The sequence below is a fragment of the Triticum urartu genome, chromosome 6, assembly GCF_003073215.2.
Source record: "Triticum urartu cultivar G1812 chromosome 6, Tu2.1, whole genome shotgun sequence".
In the NCBI taxonomy this organism is placed as follows: domain Eukaryota; kingdom Viridiplantae; phylum Streptophyta; class Magnoliopsida; order Poales; family Poaceae; genus Triticum; species Triticum urartu.
Window position 1 is genome coordinate 19095505 of NC_053027.1, and position 17014 is coordinate 19112518.

Consider the following 17014-nt stretch of genomic DNA (forward strand, 5'->3'; position numbering starts at 1 on the left):
CAGAGTTATGCAAGTTGTCTATATTTTTGCTACTCGGGAAAAACTAATGAGTTATTAATTAATAATTAATGGACGCGTTAATTATTGAATCGTTACCGATTCTTTTGGATCGCAGCTCGAACGTGGGGTTTACTCCCACGACCTACCCGGCCCGCACTATATAGTCAGGCAAACGTCTACCCGAGCCGCAGCCGCTTCGTATGGCTTCACATCACCATTCCAGATCATTCCGCCGCCAAGCAAGTCTTCTTCATCCCTCCTTTCAGCGTGCACCGGGCGAAGGGACAGCAGGCCTCCAGAACCCCGCCTCTCGTGATCCTGTACGGAAGAGGGCCGATCAGGTTTTTGGGGAGCGCTCTCGTGCGACTGCTGGCAGGGACGACTTCGCGAATGACGACATCTTCCCCGACCTCGGCAACCTCATCCTCAACAACTTGGGTAACAACGTCAATGCCGGCGGTGCTGCTTCCGCAGCACCGTATGTGATTCTATCCTTCTTGTTCGAGATCGTGGTAGAATTCATGCTTCTAGTATGTGCCCTCACTAGTAGAAAAAGGGGCTTTCGTTCGGGCCTGGCCAGCCCATTAGTCCCGGTTCTTCCACGAAACGGGACCAATGGATGCATTCGGCCCGGTTCTTTAGCCCAGGGGGCGGCCGGGGCCTCGTGGGCATTGGTCCCGGTTCGTATGGACCCATTTGTCCCGGTTTTAGGCACGAACCGGGACCAATGGGCCTCGCTCCTGGCCCACAAACATTGGTCCCGGTTCTTGGCTCGAACCGGGACAGAAGGCTGGGGTTTAGTCCCGGTTCCAGCCATGAACCGGGACAAATGAGTTGCCCATATATACCCCATCGCCGGCGAACAGAGCACTCCACAGTGCTCTGTTTTTTGCTGGCCGGCGAGGAAGGGCATTTGGGTGCTCTAGCTCACCTCTTATGCATGTGAGGTGGTTGATGAAATGCCCGAGCCACACTAGTTAAGCTTTCTCCTCTCGAAGCTCGAACTCCGAGCTCCATTTTTTCCGAGATTTGTCTAGGTTTAGCGGTCCGTCACGCCCCGTCCTCGTCTTCACCATCGTCGATCGCCCGCGCCGATCTCATCGCCGGCACCACCGTGGTGAGCCTCTTGTTCTTATCTTCTTTCTGAAAGAAAAAAAAATCTTACTTTAGATAGATACTTGTCTGATTTTCTTACTTTTGACACACATAATTATATCTAATGCACGCAGATGAACCGGCAATGGATGTACGGTGACAGACACACCTCCGAGTACATTAAGGGCATGCATAAATTTCTCAAAGTGGCTGAGGCAAAGAAGCAGAATGGTTTTATGTGTTGTCCATGCCCTGATTGTGGGAATACGAGGTCTTACTCTCACAAGAAAATCCGTCACACCCACCTGCTTTATAAGGGTTTCATGCCACACTATAATGTTTGGACGAAGCACAGAGAAATAGGGGTTATGATGGAAGACAACGAAGAAGAAGAGGACGATGACAACTATGTGCCCCCTGAATACGGTGATGCTGCAACGGGGGAAGCTGAAGATCTAGAGGAAGCTGAAGAACCAGACGATGTGCCCGATGATGATCTCCGGCGGGTCATTGCTGATGCAAGGAAAAAGTGTGAAAGTGAAAAGGAGAAGCTGAAATTCGATCGCATTTTAGAGGATCACAAAAAAGGGTTGTACCCCAATTGCGAATATGGCAACACAAAGCTCGGTACCGTACTGGAATTGTTGCAGTGGAAGGTAGAGAATGTTGTGCCTGACAAAGAATTTGAGAAGCTACTGAAAATATTGAAGAAGAAGATTCCAAAGGATAACGAACTGCCCGACAGTACGTACGCAGCAAAGAAGGTCGTATGCCCTCTAGAATTGGAGGTGGAGAAGATACATGCATGCCCTAATGACTGCATCCTCTACCGCGGTGCGTACAAGGATTTGAACGCATGCCCGGTATGCAGTGCATTGCGATATAAGATCAGACGAGATGACCCTGGTGATGTTGAGGGTGAGCCCCATAGGAAGAGGGTTCCTGCGAAGGTGATGTGGTATGCACCTATAATACCACGATTGAAACGACTGTTCAGAAACAAAGAGCATGCCAAGTTGATGCGATGGCACAGTGAGGACCGTAAGAAAGACGGGTAGTTGAGAGCATCCGCTGACGGGTCACAGTGGAGAAAAGTCGAGAGAAAGTACTGGGCTCAGTTTGCAAGTGACCCAAGGAACGTATGGTTTGCTTTAAGCGCGGATGGCATTAATCCTTTCGGGGAGTAGAGCAGCAATCACAGCACCTGGCCCGTGACTCTATGTATGTATAACATTCCTCCTTGGATGTGCATGAAGCGGAACTTCATTATGATGACAATTCTCATCCAAGGCCCTAAGCAACCCGGCAACGACCTTGATGTGTACCTAAGGCCATTAGTTGAAGAACTTTTACAGCTATGGAATGCAAACGGTGTACCTGTGTGGGATGAGCACAAACAGGTGGAATTTAACCTGCATGCGTTGTTGTTCGTAACCATCAACGGTTGGCCCGCTCTCAGTAACCATTCAGGACAGACAAACAAGGGATACCATGCATGCACGTACTGTTTAGCTGACACCGAAAGCATATACCTGGACAGATGCAGGAAGAATGTGTACCTGGGCCATCGTCGATTTCTCCCGACCAACCATCAATGTCGAAACAAAGGCAAGCATTTCAAAGGCGAGGCAGATCACCGGGAGAAGCCCACCATGCGTACCGGTGATCATGTACTTGATATGGTCTCTGATTTACACGTAATATTTGGAAAGGGTCCTGGCGGACTAGCTCTTCCGAATGACGCTGAGGGACGCGCACCCATGTGGAAGAAGAAATCTATATTTTGGGACCTACCCTACTGGAAAGAGCTAGAGGTATGCTCTTCAATCAACGTGATGCACGTGACGAAGAACCTTTGCGTGAACCTGTTAGGCTTCTTGGGCGTGTATGGGAAGACAAAAGATACATCTAAGGCATGGGACACTAGTAGAAAAAGGGGATTTTGTTCGGCCAGAAAAGAGCATTAGTACCGGTTGCATTACGAACCGGGACTAATGTGAGCATTAGTCCCGGTTCGAGCGGCTAGGGCACCGTACAGGCATTAATCCCGGTTTAAATGGGACATTTAGTCCCAGTTGGTGCCACGAACCGGGACTAAAGGGTGTGATGCCCATTAGTACCGGTTCGTGGCACGAACCAGTACTAAAGGTCTAACCTTTAGTACCGGCTGGCGCCACGAACCAGTACTAATGGGGTTGAGGCATTAGTACCGGTTCGTGGCACCAACCGGTACTAAAGGTTAGACCTTTAGTACCGGTTCGTGCCACAAACTGGTACTAATGGTGCGATTTTCAAATCCTACCCCCCCCCCTCCTTATCGCATTTTCGGTTTTGTAAAAAGCAAAAGAAAATGATAAAAACATCAAAAGTTAAAATCCTTCGAGATGTAGTTATGTTACTACATCTACTAGTTAGGAAAATTTAAAAACTTCAATTTGGACATGTTTTGCAAAAAGTGTAGGGAAAATGTAAAACGGCTATAACTTTTGCATACGATGTCAGAAAAAAACGTATAATATATCAAAATGTTCAGCACGAAAATCCGCATCCGATTTTGATAGCCAACGGCCTGTTTGCAAATTTGTAGAATCCTCAAATTCCAAAAGGAAAAAAAGTTATGCTCAAATTTCAGTTTTTTTAAAAAAAATCGTTAAATCTGGTCAAACTATGGTCAAACTACTTATTCAAGAAGTATTAGTGTTACTAAATAATTATTCAAGAATATTAGTGTTACTAAATAATTATTTCAGTTTTTTTGAATTTTGGTCAAATCTGGTCAAACTGTGGTCAAACAATGGTCAAACTACGTATTCAAGAAATATTAGTGTTACTAAATAATTATTGTTTTTTTAGAACAATAGTTTTAAACTCAAACAGTGAAATGTGTGACTTCATGCTCAAGCTAAACTCCTGAGGGTTAATAGGATTGACATCTTACTATTGTCAGCAAAACAACAAGTGCAGACTTGGAAACGAGGGAGAATAGAATCCGGAAGTTAAGCGTGCTCAGGTTGGGGGAGTGGGAGGATGGGTGACTGTCTGGGAAGTTAGATGATTTGGAATGATGAGGGTGATTAGAGATTAAATTGAGCAGTGATGAGGGGTGATTAGAGATTAGAGTTTAAAATAATTCAGAAATTTGAAAATCGGGAAAAAATTCAAAAAATTTTAAAAAAAATCAGAAAAAAATCCTTTAGTACCGGTTGGTGTTACCAACCGGAACTAAAGGTGGACCTCCAGGCAGCGGCCACGTGGAGGGCCTTTAGTCCCGGTTCATATAAGAACCGGGACTAAAGGGGGGGGGCTTTAGTAACGACCCTTTAGTCCCGGTTCTAGAACCGGGACTAAAGGCCCTTATGAACCGGGACAAAAGGCCCTATTTCTACTAGTGGGAGGACCTGCAACGTTTGCACGAAAAAGACGGCATGCCTCCAAAGCAGTATGAAGGTCCTGCCAGCTACGCTCTTACCAAAGAAGAGAAGGAAATCTCTTTTGAATGCCTGCTAAGTATGAAGGTCCCGACTGGCTTCTCGTCAAATATAAAGGGAATAATAAATATTCCAGAGAAAAAGTTCCAGAACCTAAAGTTTCATGACTGCCACGTGATTATGACGCAACTGCTTTCGGTTGCATTGAGGGGGCTTCTACCGGAAAACGTCCGATGAGCCATTGTGAAGCTATGTGCATTCCTCAATGCAATCTCTCAGAAGGTGATCGATCCAGAAATCATACCAAGGGTAAGGAGTGATGTGAGGCAATGTCTTGTCAGTTTCGAGCTGGTGTTCCCACCATCCTTCTTCAATATCATGGGAGTCCTAAAGAAATATGTCTGTAACCGTGCTAGGCCAGAAGGAAGCATCTCCATGGGCCATCAAACAGAGGATGTCATTGGGTTTTGTGTTGACTTCATTACTGGCCTTAAGAAGATAGGTCTCCCTAAATCGCGGTACGATGTGAGACTGACTGGAAAAGGCATGCTAGGAGCGGACTCAATAATAAGCAGGGACGGGCATTCTTGGTCTCAAGCACACTACATAGTTCTACAGAACTCTACCTTGGTGACCCCGTATGTCGATGAACACAAGAACAGTCTGCGCTCCAAACACCCGGAGCAGTGTGACGACTGGATTACATGTGAACACGTCAGGACTTTCAGCAGTTGGTTGGAAACACGTCTCAGAGGTGACAACATTGTTTGTGATGAGCTGTACTCGTTGTCCAGTGGACCATCTTTGACTGTATTGACTTACAAAAGATATGAGATAAATGGGAATACATTTTACACGATCGCCCAAAATCAAAAGAGCACCAACAAAAAAGTGGTGTCCGCTTTGTTGCGGCAACCGAGAGGGGAAAGGACAAATGTTATCTCTACTATTAAAGAAGGATCGAACGTCGTGATGGTTCGACCTCCTTCTTCCCATCTACGACGACCACCTTCCCCCTCGCACGATCCCTCGCGTGAAAAAAATCTAGGGGGGAAAACCCATCGGCTGAAAAACTCTCACGTCACGCGCGTGAGGGACACGATCGCACCACACCAAAAAAAGTCAGCTCAGCCCACGCACGAGATTCATCCAACAGCCGACCCACTCGCGCACGTCCCACACCCTTATCTCCCCGAACCCCCAACCCCCTCTCGATCCCATCTCTCTCCCAATTTTTTTGGCAACGTCAGCCTCCTCTTTCATCTCCCATTGCGACCATAGGAAAGGGTAGGTAGATCCATCTCGCCCACTTCTTCCTGCCGTCGTCACCGTCCTCCAGTCGACCATGCTAGCTTCCGCGGCCCGTCGTACTCATCGCAGGTGGCGGCGGCCATTGGTAAGGGCTCGTTTGGAAGAGCATGTTGCGTACAAGGTCGCGTCGAGGTCCAATGACCAGAATATCGGCTCCGTAGAGAACGCCGTCACAGGTGCGTCGATCTCAATCTTCTCCTCCATTGCCGTTGTCTTCATTACCTGTGCGTGTAGCAGGTGTGCTCTCACACTCACGAATTTTCAGTACGCGATGGGTTCTTTCTAATTCAGATCTTCCTTGCCTTATCGTGATATCTTCTTTGCCATGGTAAGCACACTAGCACAGCATGGTCCGTTCGCCCTCATAACTTTTGTTATGACATTATTAATGTTGTTCAGAAAGCAGTTTTAGTGAAGATCAAATGGTTTTTAGATTAAGTAGAAAATACAGGAGTATTCTTTTGTGCTGTATTGTTGTTCAACCAAGACATATGCAATGGGTTTGATGGCCGCAAGATAATTAAAGCCAAGGTAAAGACTATACATTCACAATTCCTATAGTTATAAACAAGAAAAAAAGATATAGGCAAGTACTATTGTTTTAGATGCCGGTAAAATGGACTAGAATTTCATGAGTTGTTTAGTCAGCATGCCACCTCTCATCAGTGGCGGAGGACCAAATTTTTTCGAGGTAGGGCAGCCGATACTACAGCACGTGAGACTTCCTCGCTACTGGCCTCTAGCGCCAGGGCATGCGCCTCCACCGTCCAGTTTGGCATCCGGTACCACCACTCCTGCTGCCTGCTGCTAGCCGCTAGCCCACCGGGGTTCGCGCGTGGCATGCGCCTGGGCTCATGGTTTGTGTTCTGCTGTTTCTGTTCGTACCTTCGTGATGAATGATCCGGTACGTCGTGTGTGTGTGTCGTATGTGCAGCTATCAGCCAAGGGCATGACCCAAGTCATGGCCCAACATCAAAGAGAACTCTTCCTTTCAGTTACTTATTGCACCGGTCATCTGTCGATCGAGACGTGTTTGCCGGAAATAAAGGTTCCGCCGGTGCTACCACTAATATCCTTGTACTGTAGTAGCTTCAGTATTTCTCCCATTTTTTCTGCTACATGTGTAAATGTAGTTACAATTGAGAAAGCGAGAAATATTTGTTTTGTGAAATTTTTTTGACATATCTTTGTTATCTGGATATCAAATTTATTGCAAATTATTGTTGAATGCATCTTCATTTGAGAAAATGTGGACGGCCACAGGAGAAACATTAAACTTTGTCATATAAAGTTGGAAGTGTTTAACTGCTCAAACTTTCTACTTTGCAAACAAATAAAGTGATGCAAGGTATTCAGATGTCTACGGTTGATGAGAATTTACATTGAGTTCAGCATTAAAGTATTTAATTGTTGCTTTTGTGATTGCTACTATTTCATGGTTCCAGAAACATGTCTACTGTGGACTGTTTCATAGCTTATCTTTTCCAATCTGTTATCTACATATATCTACCTCGTGTTAATGCACTATCAAAATTGTCTCATTAATTCTTGTCACTTTCTCAAATAAAAATTATCATTTGCCTGGCTTGCCCCTAATTATATAAACCCTGTCAGAATTCTAAATCTTATTTCAAATGCAGAACTCGAAGAATTTCAAGAAAGATCATTGCTTCAAGGTTGGCAGCGGCCACAACATAATTGACATCAAAACTAGATCTGGGTCCTACATATCCAGTCTTGCTCGGTTATATTTCTTTTTTCCATTCCGTTATATACCTACGTATATGATTGGTTTGCTACATGAGGTAGCGACGAAATCACCTGATACAAGGTCAAACTAAGTTTCTATTCCTACAATACTAGCTACTAGCCAACAATATGTGTTTATGACTCTCACCACAGAGTGATTAATCATAGTAAACTATGTGCCAGCTTATATATGTGAGTCCAATCGATCTATCTTTTATTGGCATTACCCATTGTGTAGATTGGGATTATCTGCACCAACCTTCATAGACTCCTAAAACTATCCTAGGATTATCAGTTTCTCAAACAATTGAAGTTGCAGCCTATGTGAAATCTTTATTGCCTGATATGGTAGCACTAACTGTTTTTCTTTATTTTATGAATCACAGTCTAAAGGCTCAAAAGCAGTTGACCATTACCTGTCACGGTATACAAAACACCTATCTAATATTGGGGAAAATGTATGTATTTTCTCAAGCAGCTATGTGGATATAGGTCTTGCTGAAAATTTGTAACCGAGCTTGTAATCTTAACAATTGTTGTGGAACAGTCAGCTGATATGTTCATATGTGAATCATCCACCCAATTAGCTACAATGCTTTCCAAGGCCAGTACCATACCAACATTGGAGCCAAAAGAGCATGTGGTAACATCAAATGGTATCACCTTTCACATGACATTTTTTTCATTTGAGTATGATTATCTGTGGATCTAGATTGGTTAAGTATGTGCTTGGTAGATTGGTCATTATTGAAACTACATAGCATTGTTTTGTGCCTTTGCATTGCCCTTACTCTTGGAATGGCCTGACTTGATATTACCATTCTACTACTTTGCTTGTATTGTTGTCTTGTGTGCTCGTATTCTATAACATGGTCTTAAGAAGAGGAAGATATTATGTTGCTGGAAAACATCAATTTTCTTAATATGAAAAACCACATACAAAGCCAGAAATTGTTTCAAGAACTTCCCTACATTTGTAAGATGCTTCCAATAGTCACTTTTGATCATATAACTGCAAACTGCTACGGAATCTGGTATCATACTGACGTTGGATGATATTTAAATGACCATTTTTTCCTTTCAATAATGTTGATGATCTCTTAATGCACAATATCATAATTTTATTTTTCGCCATCTTAACCTATTTCCTATTGTTTCTATTCAATGTACGTTAATGCAAATTAATTCAAAGTAAATTATTCTTTGTAGCCAAATTGGACACATACATACGGTATGAAAATTTATGCAGAAGAGAAGGGCCCATCACTCCAGAGTCTAGGAATGGGTAAATGTAATCTTTTTATGGTACGTGATTTGATCTGGATCAAGTCTTACAGTATTAAACGTGGAATTTTGATTCGTTTTTAGAATTGTTTTTGTGTTTGGAAATAATTAAACACGAATTGAAAATAAGCATCAGTTTGCTTAGGCACTTAATAATATTATTTTGCTAGCAAGGTATTCATTTCCATCTTTATATATTCTGTTGTCATGTTTTTTTCCTATTTCTGCTGAACTGGACACATACATATACACATAAACATCGGTTCCGCAGAAGAGAAGGGACACTTTACTCTAGGAAAGCTGGGTAAATGTAATCTGGTACATAATCTAATCTCGTGCAAGTCTTGTGGGATTAAATGTAGAATTTTGCTTCGGTTTAGATTTTCTATGTGTCCAAATAGAATTAACCATGAACTAAATAGAAAATATTGTGCTTCCCTATAGTTTTGTGTAGCAACGCAGTATGCGCATGTTGGACTGTCCTATGGTGCCAATGGAGTCCCACCGATGTTGTTCTTTACTTGGTGCACTTATAAAATGTTCTCCGAGCCTGACTAGTTGAACAGTCCTGATATCATAATGGTGTTCCTTTGGTCTTTACAATTGGCTGATATTGTCTGCAAAGATTGAATGTAAATGAAGTTCTGATGTTGTGGTTTTGTTTGTAAGGATTATGCATACAACAAGGGGCAAAGAAAACAAAATATATGCAGTTTAAAATTATTAATTGTTATCCATTTAAGTCTATAGTCTATCTGATAGCTTGGTTAAAAAGCATAAAAATGAGCAGTTGGTATTTCCACAACCATGGTTATGCTTGTTTGTATGCATTGAGCTGACCCAAAGTGCTCATACTATCATGGATGTTCTTGTGGAGCACCGGCAACTTGAAAAGTTCCAAACTTATGTTTGGCCCTTAAAAGATAAAGGATATTCATCTATCCAAGTTTGACATGCTACTGTAAAAAAATGCCAAAACAATCAGTCTACCATTTTTATCTCATACTTCTTCGTACTTATTTCAGGAAAAATGCAAAAACAGTCAGCCATCAACCCTAACAGAGGGGCTAGAGCTCTTTATCTCTAATGTATAATCCTTTTATTTGGCGTTGTTGCCATGCCGCTATAGCTGGTCTTTTGCTATTCTCCTTTTACTGTAACCAGTTGTACTTGGTTTTTTCTATCCTCATATCAATGAAAATTCTGAGCGCTTCAAGTATCTTAGTTAATACTCCCTCCGATCTATAATAAGGTTTGAACTAAAAGCACGACACTTAATATGGATCATAGGGAGTACAAGATAATCAGATAGATACCTATCCTATGTGTATGCCATGTCCAACTATATTATTCTATGAGTACATTTGAAGAGAAATCAAATTTATTTTTTTTGGAATATTACATGTCTATATTTCATATATTTGTGTGATCTTTGAAATGCCTTGTGTCTACACTATATGAGATGAAGAAAAGCATAAGGAGTCGTGGAAACGCACGGGCAGTCAACTAGTGGTTACATAGTGGACATATGGGAACTTGACTATGGACATGATTTTAAGGTCCCTTTGTTTAAGTGCAAATGGGTCAATCTGTCAGGAGGCTGTGTATAGGTAGACCCACAGTACGGAATGACAACAGTGGATCTGAACAATCTTGGGTACACTGACGAACTGTTTGTCCTAGCCAATGATGTGGCACAGGTTATCTATGTGAAGGACATGTCTACCAAACCGAGAAAAAGAAAAGATAAGGAAGCGAACACATCATACGATGTGCCAAAGCGCCACATAGTTCTTTCAGGAAAAAGGGACATCGTGGGAGTGAAGGGCAAGACAGACATGTCCGAAGATTATGAAAAGTTTCATGAAATTCCTCCCTTCAAAGTCAAGGCTGACCCAAGCATCCTGATAAACGATGAAGATTATCCATGGTTACATCGCAATAAGCAAAGCACACAAGCGAAGAAAAAGTGAAGACTTTCTTTTCACAACTATTATGATGATACCATGCCAACTTTCAACCTTTTCCTAGTTCATTTGAAATGCATGTTGTAACAGACGAGTTTCCGTATGAAATCCTGATATCTCGAAACAAATTTTCCATTTTGTTGAAATGCTTTGAATGTTTTATTGAAAAGCTTTGAATGTTGCATTTTATAAACCTCTAGTATTATTGAAACTAAAATTATATAGAATTTATGCAACTAAAATTATCACAGTATTTTCTGTTCAAAACATTAAAAGAAAAAAGAATTTTATTGATGATGTGGCTTATAGCTCAATGGCGCATTTCGAACACACAAAAAGTCAGGAATTCACAGAATTTTCATAAAGAACTTTTTGGTTAGAAACTTTAATAGCAAAATTACATAATAAGTAAGTAATTAGAAACAAAATAAAATAAATAAGTTTTTTGTTGTAAGTAGAAACAAAACAAAATAAATAAAGCAAAAAAGAAAACAAAAACAGGGAAAAAATAAAAAAATATGCCACCTACTGAGCCTCAACGGCCTGAATACGACTAGAAGCCCATCCATGGGCCAGGATTCAGGCCCGCAGAAGGCCCAGTAGGCCCATTAGGCATACCAGTGACAATTAGGCCCAGAAAGCCTGCAATGGAGAGGAGCTCGAGAGGGGTGCGGCAGTGGGGCTTATAAACCACTACGCGCCCCTCTCAGCTAGCGAGGTGGGACTAAACATTTGAGCACGGGCAGAACGAGGCTTTTGGTCCCGGTTGGCGCCACCAACCGGGACTAAAGGGGGGCATTGGAACCGGTTCGTGGCACCAATCGGTACGAATGCCCCCTTTGGTACCGATTGGTGCCACCAACCGGGACCAAAGGCCGCCGCTTCCCGCCTTTTGGGCTGCCGAAAACTGACCTTTGGTCCCGGTTCATGGCACCAACCTGGACTAAAGGGGGGTATTGGTCCCGGTTGTTGCCACGAACCGGAACCAATGCTCTGGGTATATAAGCTGGGCTTGTGAAAATTTCACAATCAGTTGCCCCCCGCCCTCCGCCGCCCCGAGCCGCCCCCCGCCACCGTCGCTGTCGCCCTCCGCCGCCACCGTCACCCTCCACCGCCCCCGACGTCGCCCACCGCCCCCCGTCGCCGTCGTCGTCGCCCTCCGCCCCCTGCCGCCGTCACCCTCGCCGGCCGCCCCCGATGTGGAGCCCCCCTTTTTTCTTTTTATATATGTATTAATTTTTTATTTAGATTGTTAGTAGATATCAATTTTAGTTTATTGCATTTTAGGTTAGTGTAGAGGAAAAAGTAAAATAAGCAAAAGGAAGAAAAGATGAAGAAGGAAAGAAGGAAGAAGAAAAAGAAGCAGGAGAGGAAGAAGGAAAAGAAGAAGGGGAAGAAGAGGAGAGGAAGAAGAGGAAAAAAGAGGAGAAGAAGCTTCTTCTCCTGTTTTTTTGTTCTTTTTTTCTTTGATCTTCTCCTCTATTAATCCTTTCTTCTTCTCCTCTTATTTTTCTTCTTCCGGATACCGCAGAGGTTGTTAATTAGTAGTTGAACTAGTTAAACTAGTTTATTTATAGTAAATGCTTAATTAGTAGTTAAACTAGTTGATTTAATAAAACTACTTTACTTATAGTAAGTGCTTAATTAATTAGTAGTTGAACTAGTTGATTTAATAAAACTACTTTATTTTACTATATATAGTAGTAGTTTTTTTTAGTAAGTACTACTTTATTCTATTTATAGTAAGTGCTTAGTAGTTGAACTACTTGATTTAATAAAAACTAGTTTATTTTACTATAGAAGTAGTTTATTTTTAGCAAGAAAATTAATATAACTAGTTTATATTTTTAGTTAAAGCAATTATTCCCGCACCGACGTCGACGATGCCTATCCCGCATCCTCGTCGTCGACTCGGCGGAGGAGGCCGGCTTGATCAGAGGGGCCATGTCCGGGACTAGGCTCCCTCGGGATGGTTTTGGGATGTGCTACCTTCTGGGGGCGTAGGTTGGTGAGGAGCCAGCCCGTCGTTGACCTTATCCTTGTTTGGTGGCGGTCGCGTGGACCAGTGACGGTGCCGAGGCTTCCAGACACCGCGGAGGTGGTACGTCACCATGTCAGCGAGGAGGACGAGCACGTCCGTCGCTACATGGTTGCGTTGGAGGGCAGGTTCGACAATGCCTAGCAGGTTCTTCATGGATCTCACTGGAGCGATCATGTGATGGTTCCTTCTCTTTGGATGTCCACCGCTCGTGCCGATACCCGTCGGGCGCTACGGTTCTAGCTATACTAGCGATGTTATATGTATGATAGTATTCGAGGTGTATTAGTGATAACATTCAACGATGTACGGACGCAAGAGATGATGTAGTTTTGCTTATAATTGAATACATCCTAATTTGAATACTACTTTATTTCGTGATTTGATTTTGTTTATTGAATGCCCAAATTGGAAAACTACTCCTACTTTGAATGCTAAAATTGGAGAGCACTATGCAAGGCGTATGCATATGATTAGTTGATAGCTTATAGGGTTTTTGTTTTCGCAGAAATCTAGGAGCCCCCCTCCATCATCCCCGCCGTTGTCCCCGTCACCGACCCCCTCCGACCTCGAGGTGAGACCAGCCAAATCCTTTTTTAGAAAGATAATTCAACGCTATTTCGGGTTGACTTTAAGTCTGTCGAGTCTCCACCATATATGAGAGGACGAAGAAGCCCGACTATTGTCGTGGGGGTCGTTTCTCCTTCTTCTTCGGGTGCTAGACCTTTGTTATGCACTAGGGGAAGAAGGAGTAATGACCATCACCGACGGTCGCAAATGTCAGGGAGGAATCAGTGAGGGAGAGTTCCACCATATATATATGAGAGGACGAAGAATCCTGACTGTTGTCATGGGGGTCGTTTCTCCTTCTTCTCCAGGTGCTAGACCTTTGTTATGCACTAGGGGAAGAAGGAGTAACGAGCATCACCGACGGTCGCAAATGTCAGTGAGGAATCAGTGAGGGAGAGTTCCACCTATATATATATGAGAGGACGAAGAATCCCGACTATTGTCGTGGGGGTCGCTTCTCCTTCGTTCCCGTGTGCTAGACATTTTGGTGTAATGCACTCGGGGACGAAGTGAGGAGCGACCATCACCGAGAGTCGAATATATACACCACGTGAGCTGAGAGTTTTCAAGAAAAGACTCGAGAGATCGATAGTCAACCCGTGATGAATAATAATGATCTAATTTAGTTTTTGTAGTACATATATTTAATTTTACAAGTTTAATCTTTGAATTATGAATGTAGGAAATATCGTCATCAGACGACGAAAGTCTCCCGGGGGAGTGCAGCTGGTGCCACGACAATCGAGGTCTATGCGACAGGCCTCACCTGGACGATGATCGGCGCTTCAGCATTAAGCTCCAGGAGACCTTCTATGTTGAAACGGTACGCAACGACTGCAAGCGTGTTTTCTTAATTAAGCATGACTACAACTATTTCAACGTGTCATTTTCATCTTTTACAATTCGAGTAGCTTATCCCATGCCATGCAAGACGCTATGTTTTAGAGAGGATGCATTTTGAAGACCATGAAAGTTTCGAAACAAAGAAAATTCACCTGAGGACTCATCATGATATGGATTTTGAAGTAAAGCTGTATAATTTTGAGAGCGTAACCTATTTTGGTTGCAAAAAATGGGAAGCACTTTGCAAGATGTATGGTTTTGATGAGGGTATTCTTGTCACCATGGATCTTGGTGATCCTGAAATCGAGCAAGACAATATGGACATTTGGGTCCTTGTTGATACGCCTCCAATTCTACCGCTATGTGAGTTTCTCAAACATAGTTAGTAGCTAATTTATATTGTTTATTTCAAAATAGTTGACATCTTATTTCCATTGACAGCTTATTTTCATTCTTCGAAGAATGTGCAGGAGATGGTAGACAAAACCCACTATACCGATGGCTCCGAATTAACTTTTCAGGAGAAAAATCATCTGGTCGGATTTTGTATTGATATTGAGAATTACAATATCTACAATCAAACTCCTCAACATTATGGTCAATACGTTCCACTAGTGCACGTGTTGAACTACGATAACTACCATGGAGATACCCTGGTAAGATTTTTTACTATTACGACATCCGTGCATCTTTTGCATACTTCTAAAACTAGTACATCATTGCTAACTATGAAGTTATTACTATGTTTTTTAATAGAGAATCCCAGAGGATAGTTTGCCTCATTTGATGTCTCAGAATGGCAGCCTTCGTGTTTTTAACATATATCCAGGTCATCCTACGAATATCAACTATCCATACCGGATTTCTCAATGAAGTGGAGACATCCTAATCAAAAATGGAAAAAATGTATGGACAGTCGTAAGGAGGTTCTTGGAAGCAAAAGGAAGCGAAGCGCAAGAATTGGAGACAGGATGATCTCCATTCTCCATAATGGAGAGTCAGGGTCTATATTGTTTTATGCTATTTTACCTTAAAGAGGGTATTTAAGTCCTACCTAATACTGATGATCATGTGCTAAGAACAATTAAGTAGGGTTAGTTCGATGACTATCAGGATGATGATCGTATGACTTGTTATTAATAACGAGTAGAAGTTGTATGATGATGATTAGTAGGACTTGTTATTATGATGATGCATGATGCGAGCATGAAGAGTTATTATATATCTTGAAGGAAATATTCCCTAGAGGCAATAATAAAGTTATTATTTATTTCCTTATATCATGATAAATGTTTATTATTCATGCTAGAATTGTATTAACCGGAAACATAATACATGTGTGAATACATAGACAAACAGAGTGTCACTAGTATGCCTCTACTTGACTAGCTCGTTAATCAAAGATGGTTATGTTTCCTAACCATGAACAAAGAGTTGTTATTTGATTAACGAGGTCACATCATTAGTTGAATGATCTGATTGACATGACCCATTCCATTAGCTTAGCACCCGATCGTTTAGTATGTTGCTATTGCTTTCTTCATGACTTATACATGTTCCTATAACTATGAGATTATGCAACTCCCGTTTACCGGAGGAACACTTTGGGTACTACCAAACGTCACAACGTAACTGGGTGATTATAAAGGAGTACTACAGGTGTCTCCAATGGTAGATGTTGGGTTGGCGTATTTCGAGATTAGGGTTTGTCACTCCGATTGTCGGAGAGGTATCTCTGGGCCCTCTCGGTAATACACATCACATAAGCCTTGCTAGCATAATAACTAAGATGTTAGTTATGAGATGATGTATTACGGAATGAGTAAAGAGACTTGCCAGTAATGAGATTGAACTAGGTATTGGATACCGACGATCGAATCTCGGGCAAGTAACATACCGATGACAAAGGGAACAACGTATGTTGTTATGCGGTCTGACCGATAAAGATCTTCGTAGAATATGTAGGAGCCAATATGGGCATCCAGGTCCCGCTATTGGTTATTGACCGGAGACGTGTCTCGGTCATGTCTACATTGTTCTCAAACCGTAGGGTCCGCACGCTTAAGGTTTCGATGACAGTTATATTATGAGTTTATGAGTTTTGATGTACCGAAGGAGTTCGGAGTCCCGGATGAGATCGGGGACATGACGAGGAGTCTCGAAATGGTCGAGACGTAAAGATTGATATATTGGAAGCCTATGTTTGGACATCGGAAGTGTTAAGGGTGAAATCGGGATTTTACCGGATTACCGGGAGGGTTACCGGAACCCCCCGAGAGCCAAATGGGCCAACATGGGCCTTAGTGGAAAGGTGAGAAGGCAGCCCACATAGGGCTGCGCCTCCCCCCCTCTCCCTAGTCCTTTTAGGACTAGGAGAGGGGCCGGCCACCTCTCTCTTTCACTTCCCACTTGGGAATCCTAGTTGGACTAGGATTGGAAGGGGGAGTCCTACTCACGGTAGGAGTAGGACTCCTCCTGCGCCTCCCTCCTTTGGCCGGCCAGCCTCCCCCCTCCATCCTTTATATACGGGGGCAGGGGACACCCCAAGACACACAAGTTGATCCTTGAGATCGTTCCTTAGCCGTGTGCGGTGCCCCCTGCCACCAAATTCCACCTCGGTCATATCGTTGTAGAGCTTAGGCGAAGCCCTGCGTCGGTAGTACATCAAGATCGTCACCACGCCGTCGTGCTGACGGAACTCTTCCTTGACGCTTTGCTGGATCGGAGCC

General features: G+C 42.9%; 1 long non-coding RNA gene across 1 annotated transcript; it reads left to right on the forward strand.

The window, feature by feature from the left end:
* Nucleotides 1–7721: 7721 nt before the first annotated feature.
* On the forward strand, nucleotides 7722–8827 carry LOC125517241. Its single transcript, XR_007287487.1, has 3 exons — nucleotides 7722–8041; nucleotides 8131–8226; nucleotides 8793–8827. It is a non-coding gene; the product is annotated as an uncharacterized LOC125517241 (long non-coding RNA).
* Nucleotides 8828–17014: the final 8187 nt, after the last annotated feature.